Source organism: Phoxinus phoxinus (genome assembly GCF_949152265.1).
Source record: "Phoxinus phoxinus genome assembly, chromosome: 5".
NCBI classification, from domain to species: Eukaryota; Metazoa; Chordata; class Actinopteri; order Cypriniformes; family Leuciscidae; genus Phoxinus; species Phoxinus phoxinus.
This window is the reverse complement of record NC_136880.1, coordinates 21,028,464-21,046,782: the sequence shown is the minus strand read 5'-3', so window position 1 is coordinate 21,046,782 and position 18,319 is coordinate 21,028,464.

Below are 18,319 nucleotides of genomic sequence, written 5' to 3'. Positions count from 1 at the left end.
GAATTAGTTGATTCATCAAAAAATCTCAGACTCAAAAGTGTGATTCATTCATGATTTGGACATTATCATAATACTCAGTTCATATGGTTTGGGAAGACTTTGAATAAACAGTGTGGACTGCTTTTTTGAAACATTTTGGTCATTTTGAAATGTGACAGCCCCAGTCCTCATTTACTATATCATTATGAAACAGTGGCTTGATTTTCTCAACAACAACAAAAAGTCACATGAACATTATTAAACATGAACATTAGTCAAATTTGTTTATATAGCACTTTATCCAAAACAAATTGCAGCTTTGCAGTAATAATCGGTGTGATGGCTGAAATTTGACTGATTAAATGAAGCGAGGTTACCGACATTCCCATTCTAGACATGATCAGAAGGTTGACAGGCGTAGTAAGGAATTCAAATCAGCAAATGAGTGGCATATGGTAATCCTTCAGAACTGCATCGCAGACCTCACAAGAGACTCAAGCAATAATAGCCGCTTTCCTTTAAGTCAGCTTGTGTGCAGTGGTAGAGGAGAATGGGCTGCTCTGTCCCTGATGACTCTGTGGCCTGACCTTCTCTTTCCGCCTTTTGTCCACCTCTCTGACAGTGTCCGCAATGATTTCTCCATTCCAACTCTGACAGGACAACACAATAAATCGGAGCCATTACAAAAGGGACTTTTTCACTTCATTAAGCCAGGGTCCCACTAGCTTAGAGGGCACAGAATAAGCTCTTTATCTTGAATTACAGCTGCTTAGAAGAGGCTGCGTGATAAAATGAGAATGACTTATTTTTTTTCTTGTTGTAAATACCCCTTTGGACATCCTCTGGTATGGGCATGAAGAATCAATATTAACAAATGCATCTCTTCAATTATGGAAATTGGATACTGTTTAAGACACTGCATGGCATGCTTACAGGCATTTGAACAAGATCAAACAACAAAGGGTCAGTTATTCTTGTGCAGGCCGTGAGAGGAAATTATGCGGATGATGACGTCGAGAATGAATCGTTATGCCCATGGACAATGACAGCGTAATAATGTCTCTCAGCGGACTTGCGCTGATTGATTCATCATGACCCTCAGTGCAGGCGTATTTCAGGTGGCACGTCAGCTTATCGATGGATTGACCTGAACTGCATTCAGGCTTTAAATGAGGGATGCTAATGACTGGCTGAGGATCCAATCACAGAACAGACAGGATGGGTACAATTCAAGTGAATTATTTCATCTTAGTAGGGGTGTAACAGTTTATTTCTTACAGTTCTGTTTTTATCTCGGTTTTAGGGACATGGTTTCGGTATGTGCATGTTCAGGGGGGAAAAAAGAGTACTGTCAAAAAAACAAAAACAAATCTACTTCTGCTTTATCAAGCATCCATCAACAATGATGGTTTAGATGCATTTTAGCATTTTCTTTTAATTTTCAGGGTTAAAGTGTTTTTCTTCATTTTTTAGAGTGAGTAGTAATGTGCTGGAGAAATTGAAGAATAGTTAAAAAAAAATTTTTTTGGCAATGAGAAAACAATTTTAATTTCTTTTTATTTCTTGAAAACAACATTTTGCAAGCATGTTTAGTGGTGATTCCACTAAACATACTTGGTAGTTAAAAACAACGTTGCTGTCAGATCAGGGATATTTGGGAGTATTTTTGGCAAACCATAGTTTGAAAAAAAAAATCTGAAACCAACCAAGATCCTTGTGGTGTGGCAGAAGTCACTATGAATCTAACCAAACCTCCCAACAAAAACAGACAACCATCTGTTCTATTTTGACATTTATATAAATCTCTGGGAAATTTCAGATAGCAGCAGATCTCCATATTTGAATAAAATGCTGGAGGTTCAGAAGTGGTTTCAGATCGATGGGTTCGGGAGAGAAAACGCCCTGTAGTGGTTCAAGGGGTTTCCTTCAAAGCACAGATAAAGCCCCAAAGAAAAATATAAGCATTCTTTCAGTAATTACAGGGTAGAAATATGGCAGAGGTCAGATAAAGGACTGAGGAAAGACTACGTTTTTATTCTGTATTGAAAGGAATAATTTACCCCAAAACTAAAAATCTGCTATCGTTAACCTACACGTCATTCCAGACCTCCTCTACTTTTATTCTACTACAAGAGATGTGAATATTCAAAAAATATCCTGACTACTTTTCATAATTAATGAAGGTGAATGAGGACTGGGGCTTTCAAGCTCCAACATGACATATATGTATCATATAAGTTGCCTAAAACACTACTATCCCAGCTAAGAAAAATATGTTCTAAGAACATTTTGCTAACGTTCCCATTAAGTCATGAAAACGTTATTTCTTCTGAATGTTCTATGGACATTCTGAAACAATTAGTTACATTTAAAACATGTTCGACTAACTTCCAAGTAAAATATTATTTTGAGAACATTGTTAAAGACCAAATAACTTTGTGAATATTCACAGTGAATATTCTAAAAACATATTCTAATAACAGAATGTTTGTTCATAACTTTAAAAGAACCTTGCCAGAATGTTAAGCAAAGTTCTGAGAATGTGTCCCTGTCAGCTGGGATGGCTTTTAGTAACATTGATATGTGGAGCCTATGTGTGGTGTAAGTGAAAATGTGTAATATTGGCTAATAATGTTTGCTGTTTACTGTAATATAGCCTGTAATGTTCATAACAATCCTTCAGATACTCATTATAATACTATGTCAAGTTGTGTTGTCTTTATTGATCGAGCATATAGAGCTTTTTTTCCCCAACTCAATCAATGTCTTCTGACCTGTGGTAACAAAACATGGCAGAGAAAATATATTTTGGGATGCTTTACATAAAAAGTTAAACATGTCAATAAAATATTCACTGACAATCTCAAAAATAAGCCTAAACCCACATACTTATTATTCAACCCCGCTTAATTTATTTATTCCCTTAACAGCACACATACAATTTGATTCTAAGTTGACTAGCAACAAAAACACAAATTATTAAATTAGTTTACTGTTAAGAAATATAATGGGATAGGTTGTTAGCTAGGCTGGATTAAGTGTTCTCAGAATCAATAGTAATGCATCTCAAAAGACAGAGTGTTTACACATTTATCATAACTCTGAATACTGGCAATTTACAGGATATGTTTTGTTTAACTGCAGCACAGATGGCTGTGCACAGCTACATAAATGTGCAGTAATTGTAAAGAACACATTTATTTGGCTTCCAGTTTGTTGTTTATCACAACATCAGAGTAATATTATAAAGTGTAGCTTGAAAGATGTATGTATACAAAAAAAATGAACAAAATGCAAATGTGCCATCACCCAAGGTCAGACATAATCAGAGCGCTGAATGGGTTTGTGGCAGGCTCTCGATTCTCACACACGCCAAGGATTTTCTTAGAAATGCTTTTTGATGGAGAACCAGACCACGATCTGTATTCTGTTGCACAGCCTCATTTCACAGGAATTGTAGCGATTTGGACCTCTGCTGCAATATAAGGGGATTTCATAAGAGAGGACGAGAAAAAATAGCTGGTTCTCAATGAAGCAGTGTGGGTCTATTGATTTTTTTTTCTTTTTTTTTTCTTCAAAACTGTGGGTAAAAGACATTTGTCTTAGTTGGCATGTGTGATCATTTTACCCACAAATATGTCCTGCAAAGGTAGTAGAGATAGTGTAAAAGACACAGACAAGAACTTATTTGTGCTTCAAACTACATTACAGTATTATAGAAAGATACAACACAAAATTGTTGAAAGGGTGAAGAGATCACCACTTATTTTGAAATAATAACCTGAAAAATGTCAAATAAATTGGACATTTCCCTGGTAAAAACTATAAATAAAATTAAATAAAGTTAATTATGCCAATGATCTCATGATTTTTGACCAGAGAAAAGAATAATAAAAAATTACACTGTAATAATATTATATTTGGTTAATTAAATTTACATTACCAAAAATATTTTAGAAATACAATTTTCATGGGAAATAAATATTTTTTCTAATTTTGTCTAGTTAACTAGAGTAAGATGAACCCAAGAAATGTATCTAAACTGATCCCAGATGTCATCTTGTTGACTATATAGACATATTGATATATAAACCCGTCTTTGCGCTCCTATTGCCTTGTAAGATTAGTATTATTATAGTTTTCATTCTCTAAATATGAGCATATCACTTGGCCTTACGGCAGAAATGCCTTTAAGTTTGAGCTTTTGTTGTTAACGCTATAAAATCATCAGTTTTCATTTGTAATATTCCCCTTAGAGAATTGCAATTGGTTCCTGAGCCAAATCACAATCAGACGAGGGCAAGAAACCCACCCACCGAGGCTCATTACTTGTGCCGAGGGGGAGATAACAGAAGGGTTTCACTTCCAAAAAAAGTATGGTGGTGTTTCCTCTAGTAATTTACTCATTCTTGACTCTCATCTGTACCATCCACGGGGTCAAGAGCTGCTAAAGCTGCTATGTAGACTAAGCCAAAAGGAAAGCTTTTCCACTGACAGATGTTCAAACACGAGCAGTGATTTATATTATTTCCTCGACATCAAACAGGCGGCAGATGTTTGCATATTAATTGAGTCAAGAAGCCTCTCACTGCCTTGTGAAGCTTGAGAATTGTGCAGCGCAGGCCTGGATCACTGGAAAACCTTCACAGATGGAGGAACATCCTCGGTGCATTTGCAAGACGAGAACCTCGGCCTTTGTAGTTAGTTCATTAGAGGAATAGTCGTAAAAAAAGCACTAGGCTGTTACTAAATGAGATTGGCATTGCCACCAAGGGGATTTAAGTTTTAAAGAGGTTGTGAAAAACATTAGAAGGCATGACATTTTGCTAATGAAGGAAGCCAGCGTTTGAATCTCGTGCACCTGGAGGAGGAGACAATTAGCACTTAACAAGAAGGTGTTAGCGAGCTCCATCTTGCCTTGGAGGCCACAAAAGCAGAGTAATATAGTACATCATAGTATCTCAGAATCCATCGCCAGGACAATTGAACGTGAAATAAGTGCATGTGTTCATGCGAATATATATCCCAGGAGAACATGCAAGGTCAGTTCTCTGGAAAAGAGCACTCACTTCTGGGAAAATGCACTCGCTTTAACTTATTTGATCACTGTTGGGCCTACAATTTCCATTTGAGACAAACAATGCTGCATTTTTTTTTTTTTTCTTATAGAGTGGTATGTCACCTGTGTATTCTGCTATATTAAAAAAGCCTGTTTCCTTGCTGCTACACTGTGATTTAATTACGGGCTGTTCTCTGTGTATTTAATTATTGGACACTCATGATAAATAAATAAATGTTCATGCGGAATTACATCGTTCACTGTAGCCAGCATCACAATGCCTGCAGCTCGGCTGATTTATTGTACTCTAATTTTCATTCGAAAAGCACAACAAGCCTGAAAATAGGCACAACAACAATGCGCGCGGCCTTGCTAATATGTCATGCTTGTTTGAATGAAAATGTGATGGGTTGGTTTTTAAATATGCAGTTTCTTTCGGCTGCATTTGAAGTTGACACAGGGCTCTGATTGCCTTCGGAGCGCCTACTCGCTCACTGTGAAACATTTGCATTAAGTCCTTTCCACTTAATGACTTTCATTCTTATCCTATATGTGACCCCAAATGCAGTGCGACCATCAAGGAGAGTAATCACTTTCAGGAGAGGGGTGAGTGTGCTGTAGAGTTCTCGAAGAGCATGTCAACAGCCCGATTGTGATTGTCTTCTGCAAAATCAAGTTCTCTTATTATTAGCATACACACTGCATGGAACATTGTAATTTATCAAAAAATAAAGGGGCAAGAAGGATGTTATCTACTGTACTGTATGGTTAAATACGATTCAGATCTTTAAGTTCTACCAGAAAGACTCGGGAGAATTATTTCAACAATCGTACATTTATTGACAGCTCAGCAAGCTGATAATATACAAAGTCATTTGGCGTAGGCCCCGTCCGTAGTGCATAATCCGAGGGTATCGGATCTGCAATTCCTGCCTGAAGATGAAGGCAGGGGCGCAGCCGACCCCCTGCAAGGTGTGGGAAGGGACCATCCTGGTGGTGGTGGGGAGGATGGAGGTGAATGGAAGCGTCAGCATCTGCAAACTCAAACATGTGTAAGTACTGAGCTTTTATACAGTGAGCATGAGAATATGATTGGATAGAAGTGAAGCCAAAGATGACGTAGTAATTGAGTCTTCCCGGCAGAACTTATGCTAAAGCTTTCATTTTCCTGCAATATTTTCACTGGCTCCACCACACGAAAAATAAAATGGCGAATGATATTTTTAGCAACATAGTATTATAGCGCATATGTCAGAAAGATTTTATGTTTCATTAAACATTATTCTTGCCCTAAACAAAATCAATAATCTATTATTTTTTAAGCAATAATAGGTGGACAGCTATACATTATGAATGGACATATGTGACAGCTATACATTCATAAACTGGAAATCAATGGCACACATGATTTGTTATGATGTTTCCAAGAATCCTACTTTTGCACACACACAAAAAAAGATTAATCCTCACTACTGTAAGGATTCGTACATGAAAAGAAAGTTCTAAAGAACAGCATTAATTTAAAAAATAAAGCTTTACTTTCACTTTACAAAGACTTTACAAGTCTTCACTGTCCCTTTTGATCAATGTAATGCATCCTTGCTGAAAGTATTAATTTCTTTAAAAAAAAAAAAAAAACATACTGACCCAAAACTTTGCAACAGTGGTGAATGGCCATTCAGATAACCGCTGTGACCTTTAAATCAGCATTCACAACAATAATGTTCCATTTTCAACACAAAACCAAGTGCTTTGAATACGTCTTCCCTGGGTCATCAGGTCATTCTTCTTGTTGAGACCTGCTGTCACTGTCACATTCTGTCATTGTTTCAGTTTCATGGACTTTTAGTTTGTTTCTCATTGTTTCCCGTATTTCCTGTGTTTCTTTTTGTTGTCAAGCTTACTGATTATGTGTTCACAGTGGTTGTCATGGTTATGGTTATTCAATGTTCCATTGGTTATCACACACCTGCTCCTTGTTTTGTTCAGTAGTTCTCTGTGTATGTATATTTATCTAAGTTTAGTTTGTCTTCGTCTGGTGTTGGATGTGCTCATGGACACTGTTTTGTTTACCTTCATTTGTGGATATCACACTTTTGTTTTATTTAAGTAACTACTGCAACTCAGATATCATTGCTCTAAATTATACCATGGTCTGGGTGAATACTCGATTCTGATTGGCTGCAGGGTGTCCGTTAAAAAGTGATAGAGGACACCTAAATAAACTGTCAGGCGTAACCAAGGAAACCAAGTTATTGTTTGGAACTTGTAACTTTAGATTTCGATTGTAAAACTAATTAAAATATAAACTAATGTTTTAAAAATGTGTTACTTGGCAAGTGACCATGGTATAAGCGGGTTAATGCCCTTCGAGGTGTCCATTGTCAGGTTTTAATGGACTTCGGCGGAGGCAACCGTCCTCCGCTGCGCGTCGGCCGGTTCACACCTCGCCGTCGTCCATTAAAACCTGACAATGGACACCTCGTCGGGCATTAACCCTTACTTAATGAATGTCTGCATATAGACAAGCACCTGCTGTTTGCAGGGACTCTTAAAGATTGCCCACTCTCAACAGATGACACTACAGGAAAAAAAATTATTTATTTGCTGCTTATGCAACTGCTATGGGTTATTAGCTGTGGCTGTTCATGTACACAGAGACAAATATGGAGGAAAAAAATACACATATTCTGTTTTTCTCCAAACATCTGATGTGCGATGTAAACTGGCTGCTGGATGATTCGATAAGCTCATTCTCACCATACCATGACCTCATCCACAGATGAAGAATGAGGCTGCGTGAATTCAGTGAGCGGCAAAAAATGGAGTAAGCAAGAAAAAGAGGGCGAATAATGAAGATGCCAAGAGGAGCCAACGTCCCCAGTGCCAGCTGTCCAGTCTATCTAGTTTGCTTGAGAGAGCTAATTTCATCAGTGCTCTGTGGAGGTGGCAGTGTGGATGTAATAGCTGATTAAATGTCCGTGCACGTCTGAGCACCACTTTCACGCTCCTGTCCCTCCCGTCAGAGGAAAAGTGGGTGTGTTTTAGAACCCTTTGAAAATGAAGGGACAGAGGGCTGTGGGACCAGCACGAAAGAGAGGAAAGGTTACTGTACTTCAGTGTTCAGGGAGGAGCCATCCCTGGAAAAAAACCTTTTCAGGAGTGTTAAAACTAAAAGCGTGAGAAAGGGCCGCTCAGGGCCCAAAGAGCATTGTCTTTGTGGAGATGAAAAAAACTCTTCTTTTGGGGTTCCCACGGTCTTGGGAATCCTGGAAATATTAGGGAATTTCAAAAGTGTGATTTACCTGGAAAAAGTCATGGAGATAAATAAAATCAATGAAAGGTCACACAACTTTCTAGTGTTTACCAGTGGTGGATGAAGTACACAGGAAAAACAAAATGAGTGTAAATGTGTTGACAAATATAAACATACAATTAAAAACAGACATCCCACACTTTAAAAAATACTGGGTAGTTTCAACCCAAAATTGGGTCAAATATGGACAAACCCAACATTTGGGTTAAATTTTGAGTTTAAAAATGTAACCCAACTGTTGGGTTTGTCCATATTTGACCCAATTTGGGGTTTAGTGCATAGGGAAAATTATAGTGCATAGGTCAAAATGTACACAAATACGCAAATGTAAACATGTCTTTATTCAAGCTTTTCATACAATGGGCTTAAACAGCTCGCCCTTTTTCATCAGATTCAGTTCTTAAACAACTGACAGTCATGACTTAAATATGATTTTCATTTACAATTATAACCTAAAATTCTGCATTAGCAACTTACTTTTTGCCCTATCAGTCGTGCACACACTCAAGCTCCGAGGATCTCCCGTTCCCGGCTCACTTTAAGTCAGACTCGTGAAGTCAGTGAATTGTTAACTGGAGACTCGCTCTGACCAGTTCACTTCAGTTGTTGACTTGAGAACAGATGCAATCACATCGGTCCAATTCACAAATAAATCGTTCAGTGGGATTTGCAAACCAAATCAACAGGTTATTTAAAAAGAATCAGCTTGTTAAAGAATCGGACACCGATATCGCATCTCAGAGAGGTTGAAGATTTCTTTAATTCAAAATAACGAGGAACGACATGTTTTTATGAAATGTGGAGTAAATAAGTACAAAATAAAAAGTAAAAGTTTCCCAAAATAAAAATGTTCCAATAAAGTACAGTGAAAATATTTTGCTACCGTTTGTCCAGTTCTAACATATTTCTATAAAATGTTGTGAGTGCAGTCTTGATAAAATTATTTTTAAAATCCTCCAAAATCCGCAATTAATACAATCTTAAAGTCATGTAAAGGTAAATGAATTTTGTATAACAAATATGAATGTTTTTGTAACGTTCAGGTCAGGCAGGTCAGCCCCGAATGTTTACATCGTCTGCCTCCACCCCTGATAAGAGCCAGGATGAGGATGACCCACTGCGTAATCGATGGAGGAAGGAGCCAGGGCGGAGCTCGGGGTCCGCCCGACAGAGGTGAAACCAGGCATGGCGGAGACCCAAGTAGAAGTCTAAGGGACTTTGACACCAGATGACATCGTAGGAAATATAAGAATATAGGTGGAGCCGTATATGGACAAGCGGCCAAGGTGGAGCTAGGGTTCTGGAGCACTGAGGCGGAGCCAGTGTAAGTAAGGACTGAGGAGGAACCGGAGGGAAGGAGGAACCTGATGGAGCCTAAGGAGATGAAGGATGAGGCACCGCCTAGGCCTGGAATTTCATGGTGGAGGTTGAGCGACCTCAGACCAAGGTAGAGTCTGAGATACGAGGGAGCCTGCTGGAGCCGAAAAGACGACGAGGAGCCAAGGTGGAGCCGATTGGTTGACATGCTGAGTTAGAGTAAAACACTCAGAGGACTGAGGCAGAGCCAGGGGATCCATACACCAAGGCGGAGCTGGGGCCGAGAAGCCCAAGGCGGATCAGACCAGCTGGGCGGAGCCTCTGAAGTAGGAGCTGATGAGGTGAAGTGATACAGCGGAGACGGGGCGACAAACTGGCTGGAGTTGACAGAGGATGAGGGAGTCAGAGGCTGGGTAGGATCATCAATGACGCAGAAGTCTTGGAGCTGGACCGGACCAGAGGTGAAGAAGGATACTTGGAGCTGGGCGGGACCAATGGTGATGAAGGAGACAGGATACTGAATGGGAGCAGGAAATTCATCCCTCCAGGAAGGAAGAGATTCATGGGCGGGGTTAAGGGTGGGTATGGCTTGGCCAATCTCATTCAATGAGACACTCTTCATAATCAAGCTCCACTGGTATTTCCATCTGTACGAACATGGGGATTGGTTCACACATCACAGGCTCTGGCTCCAAAACGGGCATGGCAGCAGGCTCTGACTCCATGACTGGCATTGGCTCTTGTATTGGCTCCATGGCGAGCATAGGCTCTGGTTCTATGTCTGCGATTTTCTCAGGTTCAACCTCCGTGGTGGGCTCTGTGGAGTGTTGGATGGGTTCAGAAGGGTGGGCTGGGTCCGTTCTTTTCTCCTCTGTACCCAACATGAAAGAGGATCTGCATTTCTGGAAAAAAACAGTCCACATAATCGAGGAAATTTCCTCGAGGACCATCCCCAGATTACTCTACCTTCGTCCGACATTGTAAAAAGGACAGAAGAAGTTTTCTGGGTAGTGTGGTTTGTAGGCTAATTCCAGAAATTCCCTTGTATGGCCCTCAATAATAATAATAATAATTATTCTATCCTTTTATTTCAAAATAGGAGTGTAAAACCATCTAAATGCAGCCATATTCTGAAGCATTTCTTTGGCCTGAAGTGGATGATCTTTTTGTGGATAATTTCTATACAATTTTTATTTATTTTTTATCCTTTGCATAGACTGGAATAGTTATGAAAATTAATAAAATCTTAATGTCAGAGAAGTCTATGAATTTTGTATGATCAATATGAATGTTTCTACTTAATGTTTCTTCTTAAGTATTTCTTCGGCCTAAAATTACTTAATGTGTATGATCTCTATAAAATTATTTTAGAAAAATCATTTGCAAGGCCTTGAAAAGTCATGGGAAATGTCTATTTCTCTGGTCAGTATACATTTTTCCATTTCTACCCTATTTCTTTTCTGGAAATTACTATTTGTGAGTATATGATAATAAAAAAATCCAGTCATAACAAAATACTTTAAAATGGTCAAATAATGTGTCAATATGAATTTTTATATAGTTCTAAAATATTTATTTACACAGAATTGTTTTTATTTTATTTTTTTAGTTGTCTCAATATAAAGTAGCCTACTTTTAAACATCTTTCACAACAACTGGAAATTTCAACATGAAATTCATATTTGTGAGAATGATTTAAAAAAAAAAAAAAGAATTGTCCAGTCATCACCCATGGAAATGAGGACGATCTTAAAAGCTCATGGAAAAGTTATGGAAATGTCTATAGTCAATGTGAATGTTTCTTCTTTTAAAGTATTTATTTGGCCAGAAATGTATCTTTGCGAGTTAAGATTTACATCATTATTCAGTCGCCAAAAGCAATTTGAAAAGCCATGGATATTAAACTTTCGGATTTTGTGGGAATGCTATTCTTTGCCTTTAAGAATGTAAAGGGGAGGGAAAGCAAGGGAATGGGACAGGGGGAGGGGACTGCTAAAATGATGGGTCAAGTCCTCATTGTCGGCCAGCTTTTCAATGAGTATAGTAAAAGATTACAACCAGTTACTTTGTTGATCTCAAATTGATCAGTTGCAACTAACTTTTTTTCCCTCCTAGACCTTTCAAAACACATTATGCAACAACTCTTAATGACAACATAGTATGAATATCAATTTAGCGAGCAGCGTTCCCTGGGAAAATTACACTTGTCAGGAGCATGGGGAATCCCTTTGAGCAAAGACTGTCATCATCCTACAGCTGGGGTGTTAGTAGACTGCTGTTATGAGCTTTTGTGTGGTTCCTCGGCTCTACTCCCACTCTTTGAATGTCACACAGCTCCAGGACTTTCCATTAAGCTGACTCTGAACTCTGGGTTCAAAACTTGGAAAGGATAAGGCAACACAGTGGGAGAGAAGCTAAGTTTCAATGGCACTGAATCAACTGAAGTAAGAAAGTTCGGTTTAACAATCTCCTTTAGAGTTTCTTTTAGGTTTTGGAACCTCTTCCACTCCTCTCATTCAAAACTGCAAAGTAAGTGGACAACAGAGAATGTGGATGGTTATTTATGTGGTTGAACTGGCATGAGTCAATCAACACAGGTATCAAGGATGTCAACATAGCATCTATAAGTGCAAGTCACTAACTACACTGAGAAAATGATACATGGACATTGATTCAACCTGAAAAACTTTGAGGTAATAATTCACACAAAGTATATTTGACATGCGAGTCACCATAAATCAGTAAATTAGGTCGAGCTTGTAATTTCTTTGTAAAATAATTTTCAAAATATGTGTGGTGTCATCATTGGAAATTATTATGTACACTCAAGAAAAAAGCATGTTAGCATGTTAAAGACAATTATTCCTATTATAATTTTCCTTTAATAAAAAACACATGAAATAGCACTTTCATAATTTCATCAATCCAGATCCAGCCCTATGCAAGGCATGCTGTAAACTAAAAATTCACTGTCCAGTTTAAGTTAGCTCAACACAAATTAGTCAGTAAGTCCCAAAACAAATGGATTAAGTAAACTTCTGTTTTACATATTTAGATGGATTTTACACAATAAATTAAGTAAAGACAAAATGTTCAGCAATTGTGTGGTAAAACTCATTTGAATTAAGTAGCCTAGATAAATTTAACAAGCAGCTAAAATAATTTTACAGTACATCAGCTGCTCTATAGAGAAAGACATATTTTTGTAAATATCAGATAGTAAAATAAGACAGCTATAATTTGATCTAATACGCGTTTATTACAAAAAAGTCTCAAAAAGAGGTACAACACAAAAAAAGGGGTAACCTTCAACGACGTATGTGTAAACGCATGATTTACACGGTATGATAACACTATGGTGCAGTAGTCAAATATTAATACCAAGGTCAGATATACCTTGGTCATTGATTAAAAAAATCCTCTTCACTTCAACGTTAATTGAAATAAAAGAATATTCAAAATGTTGATTATGAAGTGTAACAAACAAATTTCCATAGTCTTGATGTGTTTTTGTCATTTCCATTTCACCGTTTCCTCTATACAAAACCCGTGAGATTAATAAAGGTGGCATGACTGCTGTGACTGCATGTATATGACTGTGCAAATCTCTTTTGGAGAAAATCCATGCAGCAGCCGCTCTGTATTTAGGAAGCTCCGCCTACGGAAACAGCACAGCAACTGGAGGTACAGCATTTAATAAAGCTATAAAGAACGCTATGTGTTATGGCTTGGCAGGCAGACCAACTAAATCTTCCTCAAATATATTCAAATGGCTCCCGTCTCTCCTCCCTGACAATATCATTATGTGCAGTCATTGTATTTTATGATTGGAATAACAACTCTCTGGATAGGAAAAATATAACAATGGACGGCGAAGCCAATTACCATAGCCTGGCACCTAGTTTTGTCCCCTAATTTATCGTAGGAGTGTAAGGTCCATGTGTAAGGCGATATTTGATTTATTAAACATCTCTCCAGTCACATTATAAAGCACAGCACTTTCATTTTTCATGTATATGCATTCCCTTTTTCTGCTCTCCTCTCTCATCTGAGCTGAGTGTTCACGCTTAATGCTGCATTACCGCAGTAATGGAATAAGAAAAATGACTTAATCTTACTTTCACACAGGGTGCTTGTTGTACTGTGTAGGCTAACCACTCACAGCCTGTTTCCTGTAGCTCTTTAAACATCTCCGAGCACTGGCATCACCTCACACTTGTAATGCTGAATGTTTATTCACGTAAGATGAAAACTAACCGTTTTAATGAGAATTTGCAAAAATCCACTGAGAAGATGAAGGTGGAAGTGATCTAAAATTACACAGGTGGAGAAAGTATGTTGCATTTAAAGCTACACAGGCTAGAAAGGACGTTTCACGTTACACTTAACCCTGGGTTAACATCTTTTTAATATAATTTTAACCACATATTATGCAACGTTTCACACTTGTAATTTTGAAAAGGAGTTTGTAACCCTGAAACTCTGCTCCCCTTTTGTGCAGTTAGCCCTGAATTGTGGTGCAAACGGTATAATGTGGTGCCAGAATGTTATGCTAAGGCGGGTTTTCTTAGCTGCACTTCCTGATTTGCCTACCACTAAACCTAACCCTGCCCATAAGTCATCCTTAAAATCAGAGGGAAATGATAGGTTAATAAGACTGATGTAGAAGCACCTAAGCCTAAACTTGACACAAACTTTATACTCGTCCCTCAAATCTGATTGGTTCACTGAAATGTTGTTTCAGGATTAACAAAGATGTTGATCCAGGAATGTGTTGCACATGGTGATATCAGGTTCTGCTTCTTAGCTATAGAGAACCAATCACGAATAGCCCCAGTTCTCAGCTAATTAAATATTCATGATCTTTGCACAGATATAGAAACTTACACACTGTGTTTAGTATCCATATCTGTGGGAAACAGTTAAACATGTCAAACAGGGATGGCAAATGTGTTAGCTAGAGTGATTATTAATTAATTAACGATTCATTTGGAGTACGTATTAGAGACATAAGGTTTATGTGGTGACATTTATGGATAGCAGGGATTAATTGGCGATGCCTTTTAAAGTCCTAATTTGAATTTGTAAACAGGATGTAGTTAGAATTTAAATATAAGGAAATATAATGTAAAATAACTTAAATTCAAAGATATTTATTAAACAAAATTTTAAAAAAGCTAAGCTTGTCAGGACAGATAACTAGGTAGTTCTACCAGAAAGACTCAGGAGAGTAAATACGGTGACAATTATCAATTAACAATTATTTATTAACAACCCAGCAAGCAATAAAGTTATTTGGCGTAGGCCCCATCCGTAGCTCGCAATCTAAGGGTCCGGACTCTGCATATCCTGCCTGAAGATCAAGGCAGGGGCGCAGCCGACCCCCTGTGAGGTATGGAAGGGACCATCCTGGTGGTGGTGGGGAGGATGGAGGGGAGGATTCCACTTGGAGGTGGAGGGGAGGATGGTGGTGAATTGGCGCGTCAGCATCTGCGAACTCAGACAAGAGTAAGTGACCAATCTTTTATACCACGAGTATTGGAATGTGATTGGATAGATAGATAAAGGTAAAGTGACGTAACAATTAAGTCTTCCCGGCAGAACTTTATGCTAAAGCATCCATGGATGTATAGTAGGTCAATGTGATTAACCTTGCAAATAAGAATGGGTTTACAAATGTACAGTGGAATTCTCAGTAACCCAGGAGTAAATGCTATCCCAGTATAAATAGTGTGAAACATGGCACAACATAAACCAGGGTTAAGAACGGCAACGAAAAGCCCATAAAAGTCAAGTGTGCTCACAAGGGGATGCAAGTGATCTCTGAACTCAGCGCTTTAGGGCAGGAAATTAACTCTGACCTTACATTAGAATGTCTGTCCAGATCTGCAGAATGGGTGTGTGAGGTTCATCCCTTTAATACAAAGATGAACATGCTCACATGGAGGGGACATTAACACAGGCTTCAGCGCAAACATTATCAGCTCCCCTTATAAAGGAGTCCCTTCCACTGTATAGGTCAAAGGTGAGGAACTATTTTTTCTGGTTCTGTGAAGTTCACTAGCATGTGAAGAATTCGACCCATGTATTTGCACTAGTGTTAGAGCCAGTGATGGCTTCCATTAATCAGCCTTGCTTCCTCCATAAGACATCATCTAAATTATCACACAATGGAGCTTTGACAACTGCACTCAGCGGAATGCGGTAATAATTGAGTGCATAACAACAACGTATTGAAATGACAATAATTCAAGCTGACACATCACAATGACTCGTACTTAGCAAAGCATGTATAACTCTCCCCAATAGCTCTGCAGAAGCTCCTCAAAACCGAAAAACGGGCTGAGAATGAGCCATGTTTATGTCAATATAGTGCCAAGAATACATATTACAAAGGATATTTCACTAGAGTTTCTCGTGCGGTCTACTGTGGCTTTCATCAGTTAGTCTATGTCTAAGTCAAAACATTTTTTTCCAAAGTAAATTGCATTATGTATGCATGACTTTGCAGCTGCCATTCTGAAACCTTTGTGTATGTACCCCCCCCAAAAAAAACTACCTTGAACTACTATATAATTACAGGACCAAACCATCAAATTTGGCAGTCAATTTAAGATATTTCGAAATTCCTGCAGACTGGCCACATCCTCAACCATCCTTTACTTTGGCAGACTGTTTTATAGGCTCACTGCTGTATGAAGCAGTGACAGGGAGGGAGCGAGGTCCAACAGTGAGCTATTTTATGAATAGGGCTTTGATCCGAGTCATATTGCAGAGATTTCGGATTAAGCTGCGAACAATAGGGTCTTTCATGAATGGAGATACACATATTGTGTGAACCGACAGCCAATCACCTTGCCAATTACATCTAAGATAGAAAAAAACAAGCATGTGGTTTTCATCTTTTGCCTTTTTGTCGTACGGTCAAATGAAGAGATGATAAATCATTTGAATTTTCTTCTCGTCTCCATCATGCTAGGTGTCCCGATTCGGTGAGTTTCCAGCAGGGAATATAAAGGCCTCAGGCAGCTAACATCAAGAGTGAGGCTAGCATGTCGAAGCCTGTCGTTTAGATTTGGAAGCGAACCATTAAATGTCTTCCTTTTGGGGAGATTAAATAATTCCTGCTGGCTCCGGTGTGCTATTTCTGTCTAACACAACACACTTTAGCAGTCAACGCCTCTAATGAGAGGGCAGGGAATTTGTGTTATTCAATGTAGGAAGAAGTATAATTAGACTTGATAAATTAGCGCAACATTAAGTTCAATGTTTCATTAGAATGCATCCGATTACACTGGAGAAAAGCAATTGATGTTTGAACGTGACGTTAATCATTTTCCTTGCCGTTATTTCTCAGTAATTTCCCTCAGATAGATCGTAGTCCCCGATCTCATCCAATTCCGCTGTCATAAAGCCAGAATGCAATATGTTGTTTGAAAATCTATCTATGGCTTGATAGAGTGTTTAACTTTCGAAGTGGAACTTTACACTGCATCTGATCTGACGTCCTCAGCATCAGTGTGACTGGTATCTGAAGCACGTGTTTCAACACGACGATTTTATTGGTGATGTCACTACCACCTGCAATATACATCATCAGCTTTTTTGTCTTCAGGGGCCGTTTGTTTGTACGCATACGTGAAGGCGATTATTATGAAAATGCAGTCAGGGAAGCATTTCAGGAAGTGTGTGCCTCTGTGTCCTAGGTTTTTACACCTGATGACACACATGACCTGTGTGTTTTCTGTTTGCGTGAGGAGCACGAACGGTCAGTTCTCTAGTGGGCTGAATGGACCCATTGTGCAAGATTTCGAGAAAGGTATGTCGCTCTCGCATTTCTCAGTTTCTGGCTTGAGCGATCAGCTGGATATGTTGGATCCTCTGATCCAGTGGATAGAAAATTGCTGGTATCGTCTCGCCCATAGACTGAAAAAAAAGATAGACGACGCCCCTTCACTCTCTTCCATTGGTGAAAAGTGAAGCCACCAAAGTCTTAATAAGGCGCTGACATCTTGCGCTGATCTCGGACCTTATTCTGCGCAGTAGTGAACGCGGGACCCCAGTCTGCGCAGTAGTGAGCTTGAAGTGGAGCCGCGATATCATGGTCCTGCCCACATTCCGGCAGAAACGGGTTAGTACAAAGTTTACTGTGTTAAATAAACAGTTATGGACATGTAGAAATTAAAGTTGAAGCTCCAATTTATTTCCACCCAGCTGCACAGCTGTCAATCATGACGTCACATTCCCGATTTTATAGCATCAAATAACTAACTAAGACCAAACTTATTTCAAAAAATATTTGAAGTGTAATTTGATTGTTTAGTTTCCATCGCATAATGACGAGATTTATGACTTACACTGGGACCAACCACCTAGGGGCGATCGAGGCGCTTTGGCTTAACTTTTCAGGACTTGTGCGGCATGCTTATTCTCACCATGAGGAGATGGACCTGGCTGAGGAGGGCGAGGATATCGCTGACAGTGAGCCTTTCCAGCCTACCAGTCTCGCATACGAAGGGCTATTGGAAGTTATAGCCCGCGCCACGACAATATCTGGTTTAGGGGCTCGAAATGCAGGAAGTCACTCGTGGCAGACTCTACGAGCACTTCCTGTCAGGCCATAACCGTCCCGCTCCGATGAGCCTTCA